The sequence below is a fragment of the Giraffa tippelskirchi genome, chromosome 3 (assembly GCF_054371585.1).
Source record: "Giraffa tippelskirchi isolate mGirTip1 chromosome 3, T2T-mGirTip1v1.2.pri, whole genome shotgun sequence".
Classification (NCBI taxonomy): Eukaryota; Metazoa; Chordata; class Mammalia; order Artiodactyla; family Giraffidae; genus Giraffa; species Giraffa tippelskirchi.
In genome coordinates, this window is record NC_137277.1 from 93,956,650 (window position 1) to 93,970,120 (window position 13,471).

Sequence of the window (13,471 nt, forward strand, 5' to 3'; positions counted from 1 at the left end):
CACTGCTGAGTTTTCCAAATTTGCTGGCATATCGAGTGCAGCACTTTCACAGCATCACCTTTGAGGATTTGAAATAGCTCAACTGGAATTCCATCACCTCCACTAGCTTTGTTCGTAGTGATGCTTTCTAAGGCCCACTTGATTTCACATTCCAGATGTCTGGCTCTAGGTGAGTGATCATACCATCGTGATTATCTGGGTCGTGAAGATCTTTTTTGTACAGTTCTTCTGTGTATTCTTGCCACCTCTTCTTAATATCTTCTGCTTCTCTTAGGTCCATACCATTTCTGTCCTTTATCGAGCCTATCTTTGCATGAAATGTTCCTTCGGTATCTCTAATTTTCTTGAAGAGATCTCTAGTCTTTCCCAATCTGTTGTTTTCCTCTATTTCTTTGCACTGATTGCTGAGGAAGGCTTTCTTATCTCTCCTTGCTATTCTTTGGAACTCTGCATTCATATGGGAATATCTTTCCTTTTCTCCTTTGCTTTTCGCTTCTCTTCTCTTCCCAGCTATCTGTAAGGCCTCCTCAGACAGCCATTTTGCTTTTTTTTTTAATCCAATAATTTGGCCAATAAAAATGAAAATAAAGGAATTCTGGCTTCCTATTTGCAGATAGGGAGCTTGAAAATGGCCTCTCCGTCCTCACAACAAATAAAAAACCAAATAGACTGAAAAACCAGTACCTCTTCAGATTTGTAAGAGAAGGGAAGGATACAGGAACAACTGCTGTCCCCAAGATTGAAGAGACAGACAGGTGAAAACAGGGAGTCATGGATTACCACAGTAGAGACTCACGAGTGAAAATCTCCATAGAAACCAGGGATGGGATAGGAAAACCTGAACTATACTTGTTAAATTGATGGAGGGACATTGTGGAGAACTCTGAGATGTAAAAACTCCAGGAGGATCCGGTCATTGGAAGAGCACTAGAGGAAGGCATTATACTGAAATTTACCTCCATTAGACTAAGTGCCTACACTAAGTGTCAGAGGAAAACCCCTTATGCTTCAGGCAAGGGGAGGAAACAGAAACAATTTTAATACACCAGAGTACTCTCTTCTTAAGGAGATCTGCCCTCTGGGGAAACTAGTGAACCAGAGTCTAAACTCTGCGGGTGTTAGCAGAGCATTACTGACCTGGAAGAAGGGAAATAACCAACTCTACCATCCTGTACCATCTGCAAGTCAGGGAGGGAAGAGGAACTGAGCAACACTTAACAAGTTCACTATCCAGAGGCATAAGCTCACTGAAAGACTGAGACCAAATCTTAGGACTGGAGAATTGTTCTCCTCCTCTCATAACTCAGTACTAAATCACTACTGGCCTGTTTATACCAGTTCCTTTTATCCATCATATCTGGCTATGAAGAAAAAAAATTACAAACCTCAATTTAAAGAGACACGGCAAGCATCAGAACTAGAGCTAGACATGCAAGGATGCTGGAATTTTCCTACCTGGAATTTAAAAGAAAAATTGAGGGCAGGAGGAGAAGGAGGTAACAGAGGATGAATGGTTGGATAGCATCACCAGCTCAATGGACATGAGTTTGGCAAAACTCCGGTAGATAGTGAAGGACAGGGAAGCCAGGTGTGCTGTAGTCCGTGGGGTCACAAAGAATCGGACACCAGTTAGCGACTGAACAACAACAATGATCAATGTGCTAAGGACTCTAATGGATAAAGTAGAAAGCATGTAAGAACCAAAAAGAAATATTAGAGATAAAAAATAAAAACAGTAACAAAAATGAAAAGTGCCTTTGATGGGCTTATTAGTAGATTGGACATAGCTGAGGAAAGAATCTTAGAGCTAGAGAGTATAGCAACAGAATCCTCAAAAACCAAAAAGAAAGAGAACAAAGGCTGAAAAAGAGAATATCGAAGTTCTGCAAAATTTATATAGCATATACATAGTGGGAATATTAGGGAGAAGAAAGAGTGAAAGGAACAGATGAAATTTTTGACAATAAGTACTGAGAATTTCCCCCAAATTATCTGATACCAAACCTCAGATCCAGGAATCTCAGAGAGCTCCAAGCAGGATAAATGTCAAAACAAAAACAAACAAAAAATCAAACCAAACCTAATCATATTATTTTTAACTACAGAAAATCAAAGGAAAACTCCAGAGGAAAAGAATACCTTAACTATGTAAGAACAAAGATAAGAATTACAACTTCTTTCTTCTCAGAAACCATACAAGTAAGAAAAGTGGAGTGAAATATTTAAAAGTATTGAGAGAAAATGCCCTACTAACCTAGAATTCTGTACTTGCAAAATTATCCTTCAGAGCTGAAGATGAAAGACTTGCACAGACAAACGAAGTTAAGAGAATCTGTTGCTAGTAGATCTGCCTTGCAAGAAATGTTAAAAGGACTTATTTAGAAAGAAGGAAAATAACTTAGGTCAGAAACTTAGATCTACATAAAGTAAGGAAGTGGATGAAGAAGGAATAAGTGAAGGTATAATACAAACTTTTGTTTGTCTTATTCTTAATATGTGCTTATGTAAAATGAAATGAAGGACAGCAATGATACAAGAGGGAGGAATTAGGGTTATTTTGCTATTATAAGTGATTCACACTACCTATGGTGTTATGAACTATGCATATAAATTTGACAACCTTGGTAAGATGACTAACTTTCTAGGAAAATATAATTTACTAAAATGGAACACATTAGAGATAGAAAGTTTAAAAAAAATAGTTTCCATAAAAGAAACAGATAGTTTATCAATGAACCCTCCACACAAAAACATCAGGCTTGTATATTTGCAAAACCTTCAAAGACAAGTGAATCCCTGTTCTACGTAAATTGTTCCAGATCATAGAAAAGGAGAAAAACTTCCAAATTTGTTATATGCTGCTGCTGCTGCTAAGTCGCTTCAGTCGTGTCCGACTCTGTGCGACCCTGTAGACGGCAGCCCACCAGGCTCCTTTGTCCCTGGGATTCTCCAGGCAAGAATACTGGAGTGGGTTGCTATTTCCTTCTCAATGCATGAAAGTGAAAAGTGAAAGTGTAGTCACTCAGTCGTGTCCGACTCTTCGTGACCCCATGGACTGTAGCCTACCAGGCTCCTCCGTCCATGGGATTTTCCAGGCAAGAGTACTGGAGTGGGTTGCCATTTCCTTCTCCAGTGATATTCATTAGTGCTACCCACTGAACTTGTTATATGAAGCAAGTATAACATTGATACTTATACCTGATAGAAATCTGTGGAAAAAAACAAAAAACCAAAGACCAATATTACTTATGAATATTGATATAAATATTCTAAGATAATAATAGCAAATAATATCCAAAAGTACATTTAAAATAAACCATAAGTAATAAGATTTATTTCACAAATGTAAATCTAGATTTTTCTTGATCCCTGTCTCCTGTTCAATGTCATGAACCTCTGTCCATAGTTCATCAGGCACTCTGTCTATCAGGTCTACGCCCTTAAATCTATTTGTCACTTCCACTGTATACTCATAAGGGATTTGATCTAGGTCATATCTGAATAGTCTAGTGGTTTTTCCTACTTTCTTCAATTTAAGTATGAATTTGGCAATAAGCAGTTCATGATCCGAGCCACAGTCTGCTCCCGGTCTTGTTTTTGCTGACTGTATAGAGCTTCTCCATCTTTGGCTGCAAAGAGTATAATCAATCTGATTTCGGTGTTGACCATCTGGTGATGTCCACGTGTAGAGTCTTCTCTTGTGTTGTTGGAATAGGGTGTTTGCTATTACCAGTGTGTTCTCGTGGCAAAACTCTATTAGCCTTTGCCCTGCTTCATTTTGTACTCCAAGGCCAAACTTGCCTGTTACGCCAGGTGTTTCTTGACTTCCTACTTTTGCATTCCAGTCCCCTATAACGAAAAGGACATCTTTTTTGGGTGTTCGTTCTAGAAGGTCTTGTAGGTCTTCATAGAATTGTTCAACTTCAGCTTCTTTGGTGTTACTGGTCGGGGCATAGACTTGGATTACCATGATATTGAATGGTCTGCCTTGGAAACGAACAGAGATCATTCTATCGTTTTTGAGATTGCATCCAAGTACTGTATTTTGGACTCTTTTGTTGACCATGATGGCTACTCCACTTCTTCTAAGGGATTCTTGCCCACAGTAGTAGATATAATGGTCATCTGAGTTAAATTCACCCATTCCAGTCCATCTTAGTTCGCTGATTCCTAGAATGTCGACGTTCACTCTTGCCATCTCCTGTTTGACCACTTCCAATTTGCCTTGATTCATGGACCTAACATTCCAGGTTCCTATGCAATGTTGCTCTTTACAGCATTGGACTTTGTGTCTGTCACCAGTCACATCCACAGTTGGGTATCGTTTTTGCTTTGGCTCCATCCCATCATTCTTTCTGGAGTTATTTCTCCACTGATCTCCATTAGTATATTGGGCACATACTGACCTGGGGAGTTCATCTTTCAGGGTCCTATCTTTTTGCCTTTTCATACTGTTCATGGTGTTCTCAAGGCAAGAATACTGAAGTGGTTTGCCATGCTCTTCTCCAGTGGACCACATTCTGTCAGACCTCTCCACCATGACCCATCCGTCTTGGGTGTCCCCACACGGAATGGAAAAGAAATGCAAAAAAGCAAAATGGCTGTCTGAGGAGGCCTAACAGATAGCTGGGAAGAGAAGAGAAGCAAAAAGCAAAGGAGAAAAGGAAAGATATTCCCATCTGAATGCAGAGTTCCAAAGAATAGCAAGGAGAGATAAGAAAGCCTTCCTCAGCGATCAGTGCAAAGAAATAGAGGAAAACAACAGACTGGGAAAGACTAGAGATCTCTTCAAGAAAATTAGAGATACCGAAGGAACATTTCATGCAAAGATAGGCTCGATAAAGGACAGAAATGGTATGGACCTAAGAGAAGCAGAAGATATTAAGAAGAGGTGGCAAGAATACACAGAAGAACTGTACACTTTTGCACAACAAAGGAAACTATAAGCAAGGTGAAAAGACAGCCTTCAGAATGGGAGAAAATAATAGCAAACGAAGCAACAGACAAACAATTAATCTCAAAAATATACAAGCAACTTCTGCATCTGAATTCCAGAAAAAAAAACGACCCAATCAAAAAATGGGCCAAAGAACTAAACAGACATTTCTCCAAAGAAGACATACAGATGGCTAACAAACACATGAAAAGATGCTCAACATCACTCATTATTAGAGAAATGCAAATCAAAACCACAATGAGGTATCATTTCACACCAGTCAGAATGGCTGCTATCCAAAAGTCTACAAGCAATAAATGCTGGAGAGGGTGTGGAGAAAAGGGAACCCTCTTACACTGTTGGTGGGAATGCAAACTAGTACAGCCACTATGGAGAACAGTGTGGAGATTCCTTAAAAAACTGGGAATAGAACTGCCATATGATCCAGCAATCCCACTGCTGGGCATACACACCGAAGAAACCAGAATTGAAAGAGACGCATGTACCCCAATGTTCATCGCAGCACTGTTTACAATAGCCAGGACATGGAAGCAACCTAGATGTCCATCAGCAGACGAATGGATAAGGAAGCTGTGGTACATATACACAATGGAATATTACTCAGCCATTAAAAAAAATCATTTGAATTGGTTCTACTGAGATGGATGAAACTGGAGCCCATTATACAGAGTGAAGTAAGCCAGAAAGAAAAACAACAATACAGTATACTAATGCATATATATGGAATTTGAAAGATGGTAATGATAACCCTATATGCGAGACAGAATAAGAGACACAGATGCATAGAACAATTTTATGGACTCTGAGGGAGAAGGTGAGGGTGGGACGTTCTGGGAGAATAGCATTGAAACATGTATATTATCATATGTGAAACAGAACACCATTCCATGTTCGATGCATGAGACAAAGGCTCAGGGCCGGGGCAATGGGATGACCCAGAGGGATGGGATGGGGAGGGAGGTGGGTGAGGGGTACAGGAAGGGGAACACATGTAAACTCATGGCTGATTCATGTCAATGTATGGCAAAAACTATTACAATATTGTAAAGTAACTAGCCCCCAACTAAAATAAATAAATTTATTTAAAAAAAAAAAAAAAAGAACTGTACAGAAAAGATCTTCACGACCCAGATAATCACGATGGTGTGATCACTCACCTAGAGCCAGACATCCTGGAATGTGAAGTCAAGTGGGCCTTAGAAAGCATCACTACGAACAAAGCTAGTGGAGGTGATGGAATTCCAGTTGAGCTATTTCAAATCCTCAAAGGTGATGCTGTGAAAATGCTGCACTCGATATGCCAGTAAATTTAGAAAACTCAGCAGTGGCCACAGGACTGGAAGAGGTCAGTCTTCATTCCAATCCCAAAGAAAGGCAATGCCAAAGAATGCTCGAACTACCACACAATTGCACTCATCTCACATGCTAGTAAAGTAATGCTCAAAATTCTCCAAGCCAGGCTTCAGCAATACATGAACCGTGAACTTCCAGATGTTCAAGCTGGTTTTAGAAAAAGCAGAGGAACCAGAGATCAAATTGCCAATATCCGCTGGATCATCGAAAAAGCAAGAGAGTTCCAGAAAAACATCTATTTCTGCTTTATTGACTATGCCAAAGCCTTTGACTGTGTGCATCACAATAAACTGTGGAAAATTCTGAAAGAGATGGGAATACCAGACCATCTGACCTGTCTCTTGAGAAACCTGTATGCAGGTCAGGAAGCAACAGTTAGAACTGGACATGGAACAACAGACTGGTTCCAAATAGGAAAAGGAGTACGTCAAGGCTGTATATTGTCACCCTGCTTATTTAACTTATATGCAGAGTACATCATGAGAAACGCTGGGCTGGAAGAAACACAAGCTGGAATCAAGATAGCCGGGAGAAATATCAATAACCTCAGATATGCAGATGACACCACCCTTATGGCAGAAAGTGAAGAAGAACTAAAGAGCCTCTTGATGAAGGTGAAAGAGGAGAGTGAAAAAGTTGGCTTAAAGCTCAACGTTCAGAAAACTAAGATCATGGCATCTGGTCCCATCACTTCATGGCAAATAGATGGGAAAACAATGGAAACAGTGTCAGACTTTATTTTTTTGGGCTCCAGAATCACTGCTGATGGTGATTGCAGCCATGAAATTAAAAGACGCTTACTCCTTGGAAGGAAGGTTATGGCCAACCTAGATAGCATATTTAAAAGCAGGGACATTACTTTGCCAACAAAAGTCCGTCTAGTCAAGGCTATGGTTTTTCCAGTGGTCATGTTTGGATATGAGAGTTGGACGGTGAAGAAAGCTGAGCGCCGAAGAATTGATGTTTTTGAACTGTGGTGTTGGAGAAGACTCTTGAGAGTCCCTTGGACTGCAAGGAGATCCAATCAATCCATCCTAAAAGAGATCAATCCCGGGTGTTCATTGGAGGGTCTGATGTTGAAGCTGAAACTCCAATACTTTGGCCACCTCATGCGAAGGGTTGACTCATTGTAAAAGACCCTAATGCTGGGTAGCATTGGGGGCGGGAGGAGAAGGGGACGACAGAGGATGAGATGGTTGGATGGCATAACCGACTCTATGGACATGGGTTTGGGTAGACTCCGGGAGTTTGTGATGGACAGAGAGGCCTGGCGTGCTGCAATTCATGGGGTCGCAAAGAGTTGGACACGACTGAGTGAATGAACTCAACTGAAATCTAGATGTATATTAAGAAATCTATAAATATAGTTCAAAATAATAATAGATCAAAGGAGAAGAAATAATATGATCACCCCTATATCTCCATAGATGCTCAAACTCTTACAAAATTTAATGATCCTTCATAAAAAGATGCAATGAAATAGGCATCAATGTCAGTTTTGTAAAGCAAACTTTTTATTCTGCTCACAGATCTCGTGAGTCAGAATTCTATCCAGGCTGAGGGAGGATGTACTGTGTCTGTTTCTTGATGTCTGGGCCTCAGATGGGACATGAATGTATGGGAATGACTCAAACCCTGGGTCCTGGTATCATGCTTGGTATTTGGTTTGAGATGACTCACAGGCTGGGTTCACTTGACTGTTGATCAGAGTGCCCACGTATGATTTCGTCATTTGGTATGGGCTCTTACAGCTTGGTGGCTGGGTTGTGACAAGGTATGTTCTGAGAGACAGCATCTGGAGGAGAAGTATCTTTCCAAGAATCTGAAGGCTTCATTTGACCTAGGCTCACAGGTCACACACCTTCACATCCTATTGGTTTCAGTTAAATCACTAAGGCTGACAGTACTCACGGAGACCAGAATTCAACTTCATTCCTTGATGGGGAAGTGACAGGGTCACACTGCATAAAGGCATTTGGGATGGGAGGTAATTTTATGGCAACTGTTGTTGTTCAATATCAAGACATATCTGACTCTTTGCAACCCCATGGACTGCAGCACACAAGGCTTCCTGGTCCTTCACCATCTCCTGGAGTTTGCTCAAACATGTCCATTGAATCAGTGATGCCATCCAACCATGTCATCCTCTGGCGTCCCCTTCTTCTCCTGCCTTCAATCTATCCAAGCATCAGGATCTTTTCAAATGAGTCAGTTCTTTGCATCGGGTGGCCAAAGTATTGGAGTTTCAGCTTTAGCATCAGTCCTTCCAATGAATATTCAGGACTGATTTCCTTTAGGATGGGCTGGTTGGATCTCCTTGCAGTCCAAGGGACTCTCAAGAGTCTTCTCCAACACCACAGTTTAAAAGCATCAATTCTTCAGCGTTCAGCCTTCTTTATAGTCCAACTCTCACACCCATACATGACTATTGGAAAAACCATAGCTTTGACTAGACGGACTTTTGTTGGCAAAGTGATGTCTCTGCTTTTCAATACTCTGTCTAGATTTGACATAGCTTTTCTTCCAATGAGCAAGCATCTTTTAATTTTGTGGCTGCAATCACCTTTTGAGGTGATTTTGGGGCCCAAGAAAATAAAGTTTGTCACTATTTTCGTTGTTTCCCCATCTATTTGCCATGAAGTGATGGGACCAGATGCCATGATCTTCGTTTACTGAATGTTGAGTTTTAAGCCAGCTTTTTCACTCTCGTCTTTCACCTTCATCAAGAGGCTCTTTAGTTCCTCTTCACTTTCTGCCATAAGGGTGGTGTCATCTGCATATCTGAGGTTATTGATATTTCTTCTGGCAATCTTGATTCCAGCTTGTGCTTCATCCAGCCTGGGATTTCACATGATGTACTCTGCATAAAAGCTAAATAAGCAGGATGACAACAATATACAGCCTTGACATACTCCTTTCCCAATTTGGAACCAGTCTCTTGTTCCACATCCGGTTCTAACTGTTGGTTCTTGACCTGCATACAAGTTTTGCAGGAGGCAGGTAAGGTGGTCTGGTATTTCCATCTCTTTCAGAATTTTCCACAGTTTGTTGTGATCCACACAGTCAAAGGCTTTAGTGTAGTCAATGAAGCAGAAGTACATGTTTTTCTGGAATTCTCTTGCTTTTTCCATGATCCAGTGGATGTTGGCAATTTGATCTCTGGTTCCTTGCCTTTTCCAAATCCAGCTTGAATATGTGGAAATTCTCAGTTCATGTACTGTTGAAGCCTGGCTTGGAGAATTTTGAGTGTTACTTTGCTAGCATGTGAGATGAGTGCAACTGTGTGGTAGTTTGAACATTCTTTGGCATTCCCTTTCTTTGGGATTGGAATGAAAACTGACCTTTGTCAGTCCTGTGACCATTGCTGAGTTTTCCATATTTGCTGGCTTATTGAGTGCAGCACTTTCATAGCATCACTTTTAGGATCTGAAATAGCTCACTTGGAATTCCATCACCTCCACTAGCTTTGTTCATAGTGATGCTTCCTAAGGCCCACTGACTTTGCATTCCATGATGTCTGGCTCTAGGTGAGTGATCACATCTTTGTGGTTATCTAGGTCATGAAGATCTTTTTTGTATAGTTCTTCTGTGTATTCTTATCACCTCTTCTTAATATCTTCGGCTCCTGTTAGGTCATACCATTTCTGTCCTTTATTGAGCCCATCTTTGCATGAAATGTTCCCTTGGTATCTCTAATTTTCTTGAAGAGATCTCTATTCTTTCCCATTCTATTGTTTTCTTCTATTTCTTCACATTGTTCATTTAGGAAGGCTTTCTTAACTCTCCTTGCTATTCTTCAGAACTCTGCATTAAGATGAGTATATTTTTCCTTTTCTCCTTTCCCTTTCGCTTCTCTTCTTTTCTTGGCTATTTGTAAGGCCTCGTCACACAGCTATTTTGCCTTTTTGCTTTTTTATTTCTTGGGGATGGTTTTTATCACTGCCCCATACAATGTTATGAACCTCCATCCATAGTTCTGCAGGCATGCTATCAGCTCTAATCCCTTGACTCTATTTGTTACTTCCACTATATAATAATAAGAGATTTGATTAAGGTCTTACCTTAATGGCCTAGTGATTTTCCCTACCTTCTTCAATTTAAGTCTGAATTTTGCAATGAGGAGTTCATGATCTGAGTCACAGTCAGTTCTCAGTCTTGTTTTGACTGTACAGAGCATCTCTATCTTTGCCTACAAAGAATAAACAGTCTGATTTCAGTACTAACCATCTGGTTATGTCCATGTGTAGAGTTGTTGCTTGTGTTGTTGGAAGAGGGTGTTTGCTATGACCCGTGCGTTCTCTTGGCAAAACTCTGTTAGCCTTTGCCTGACTTCATTTTGTACTCTAAGGCCAAATTTTCCTGTTACTCCAGTTATCTCCTGACTTTCTACTTTTACATTCTAGTCCCCTATCATGAAAAGGACATCTTTTTTTGATGTTCGTTCTAGAAGGTCTTATAGGTCTTCATGGCACCGTTCAACTACAGCTTCCTTGGCATTAGTGGTTGGGGCATAGACTTGGATTACTATGATAGTGAATGGTTTGCCTTGGAAACCAACAGAGATCATTCTGTTCATTATTTCAATTACTGGAAAATATAATGTCACATTTGGCATCTTATTAATGGTGAGATATTAGAGGTGTATATGCTAAAATGATAAAGGCAAGATGCTCCCCATCTTCACTACTATTTAACAGTTTAGCATATATGCCTTATATTGAAGTTTTTACCTGTGTAATTAGAATAAAGAAACATTGAAAACAGCATATGAATCAGAAAGAACAATCTTGTGTGTACGTGAGAGAGAGAGAGAGGTAGAAAGAAAGAGAAAATGAGAGAATGTTAAATATAGCACAAAATTGGATGGAAGGTACACATATGCTTATAGGCTTATTATTTACTAGGAACTCAAGAGATGGACAATATTGTATCAGCCATACAGACAGTGTATTATTAATAAAAACAGACTTGTTTTTTTGCCCTCTAAATACCTATGATGTGGTAAAATATACAAACAGACCAAATAAACAATCAACAAAGCAATATCATTATGTTCTAAGACTACCTCTTACAAGAGGTTAAAATATGATTGTTTGCAAATTAAGGATGGATAACCCTAATACAGCAGGCTTTCCCGGTGGCTCAGTGATAAAGAACTTTCCTGCCAATGCAGGAGAAGCAAGAGATGCAGGTTCAATCCCTGGGTTGGGGAGATCCCCTGGAGGAGGGCATGGCAACCCACTTCAGTATTCTTGCTTGGAGAATCCCATGGACAGAGGAGCCTGGTGGACTATAGTCCATGGGGTCACAAAGAGTTGGACACAACTGAAGCGACTTAGCACGCATGCTTGCACAACCCTAATACAAAAAGTTTCTGAGAAGAGGTGGAGCATGAAGGAACGTGTGACAGCCTATACGAGTGGCAAGCAGGAGCAGGAAGGAAAATGAAGCATAAGGACCAACTTGGGCAAAATGTGGCTATTTATGTGAAAAGCACCATGTTGCTGGGTTAGCAGCAGGAGCTCATGTGCACAAGAAATAACCTTGTAAACAAGTTCAGACACTTCAACTCAGGGTGAGCAATTAAGGAAGGGAAAGGGGTGCCTATAAAATATCATTTCCCTCCATCTCAATGTTTGTACTGTTCAAAATTCTACAGAGGTTTGTAATTGAAAATATACAATAACAGTAATACTAATAATGATGAAGTTAACCTTTATTAAGCCCTACTGTATACTAACCATTTTGCTAAGTAAGAAATGCTAGCTTCAGCACCTCCGGTGTTCTTTCCTACTGCACGATTACTCTCTCAAAATTCATGTGGGCTCTCTGCTGTCACAGAAGCCTGAGTAGAGAGCACTCAGGGGATAGTAATCTGCCTCCCAGTCAGTCATAAGTGGGGGGCACACCGTGGCCCACCTCCCATCTGTGTCCGAAGCCCAGAGACACTGAGAGCTCAGGAGGTATTACTGTACGTGCCCTTTTCATTAGCATTCAGTTTTGGTCTGTTGCTTATGATGAGATAGGACAAGCATTTTCAGGGTGCTCCATTAAATTTCTTCCTAACGCCTGAATCTCTTTATGATGGTGGGAAGATAAGATGTCCTTGTCCTCCATGTCCTTTTATTATTCACTCTAACCTGGTTCTCTAGTGTCTCCATTCACCCATTCTGAAGTCTTCTTTTCCTAATCTTTGTAGATTATTTCTCCATTCTTTTGAAGACCGGGTAGTTGGTTCTTAAATGTTTTCTGAGGTCCTTTCATTTCGCTGAATTTTAAATATTTCAGCCAATTTGAAGAGTTCATAATGATGAATAAGATTAAGCTTGGAGCTTAACCTTTTGAAACTGGGTGACGCGTTAACTCGGCTGGAACGCTGGTTAATTTAACAGCAGGAGTTGAATTAACTTGTCACAGCTCTGCCATTGTTAAATTTCCTGCTTCTGATCCTTGTCCCAATCTTGCAGAGCTCAGTTGTCCTGGGACTGGGGGATGAGTCAGGGTGAAGAAGAGAGTGGAAATGGGAAAAGAAAGATGGCATGCATTGTTAGGAGGGGAGCAGGCTGACCAGAAATGGCTAGATGAAAAAATCCGTTTAGTTTGGGAAGACTAGAAGAGAAAAAGTGGAGGGGGAGGAAGTTTGAGAAATAAAAGGCAAAGCAAGCGGGTCATAGGGAGGGGGAAGTGAGAAATAGAGACAGGATGAGACAGAGAGAGAGAGGAATATATTATGAGGAGGCAATGGGCGATGTGACTTGAATTTCTTGGAAATGCGTTGCATTCAGCACACTAGAAGCCTTTAATAGTGGCAGTCTGGCACTCAAAAATAAAATCACCTGCTTAAAAATACCCCGTGCATTAGGCAAAGCTGAAAATGTTGAATCACGGGGTAATTTCACAGGTGATCTCAACAAAGAGAAAGGAGTTTCTCTAAATTTGGCTCAGCAGAAATTGCTCTAAATTTGTAGATCCATGTCAAACATTTTTGTTCAACACAATTTATTCAGAAAGGAAGTGAGTAAAAGGGTGAGAGTGGAGGGGAAGGAAAAATTCAGAGACCAATGAGTCCAAGGAGAGATGGGGAGAGAGCATGGTGGTCTTTCCCCAGGGAAGAGGGGGAGCACATTTGTGGAGGTTGGGGACAGAAAGCAAAAAAAAAAA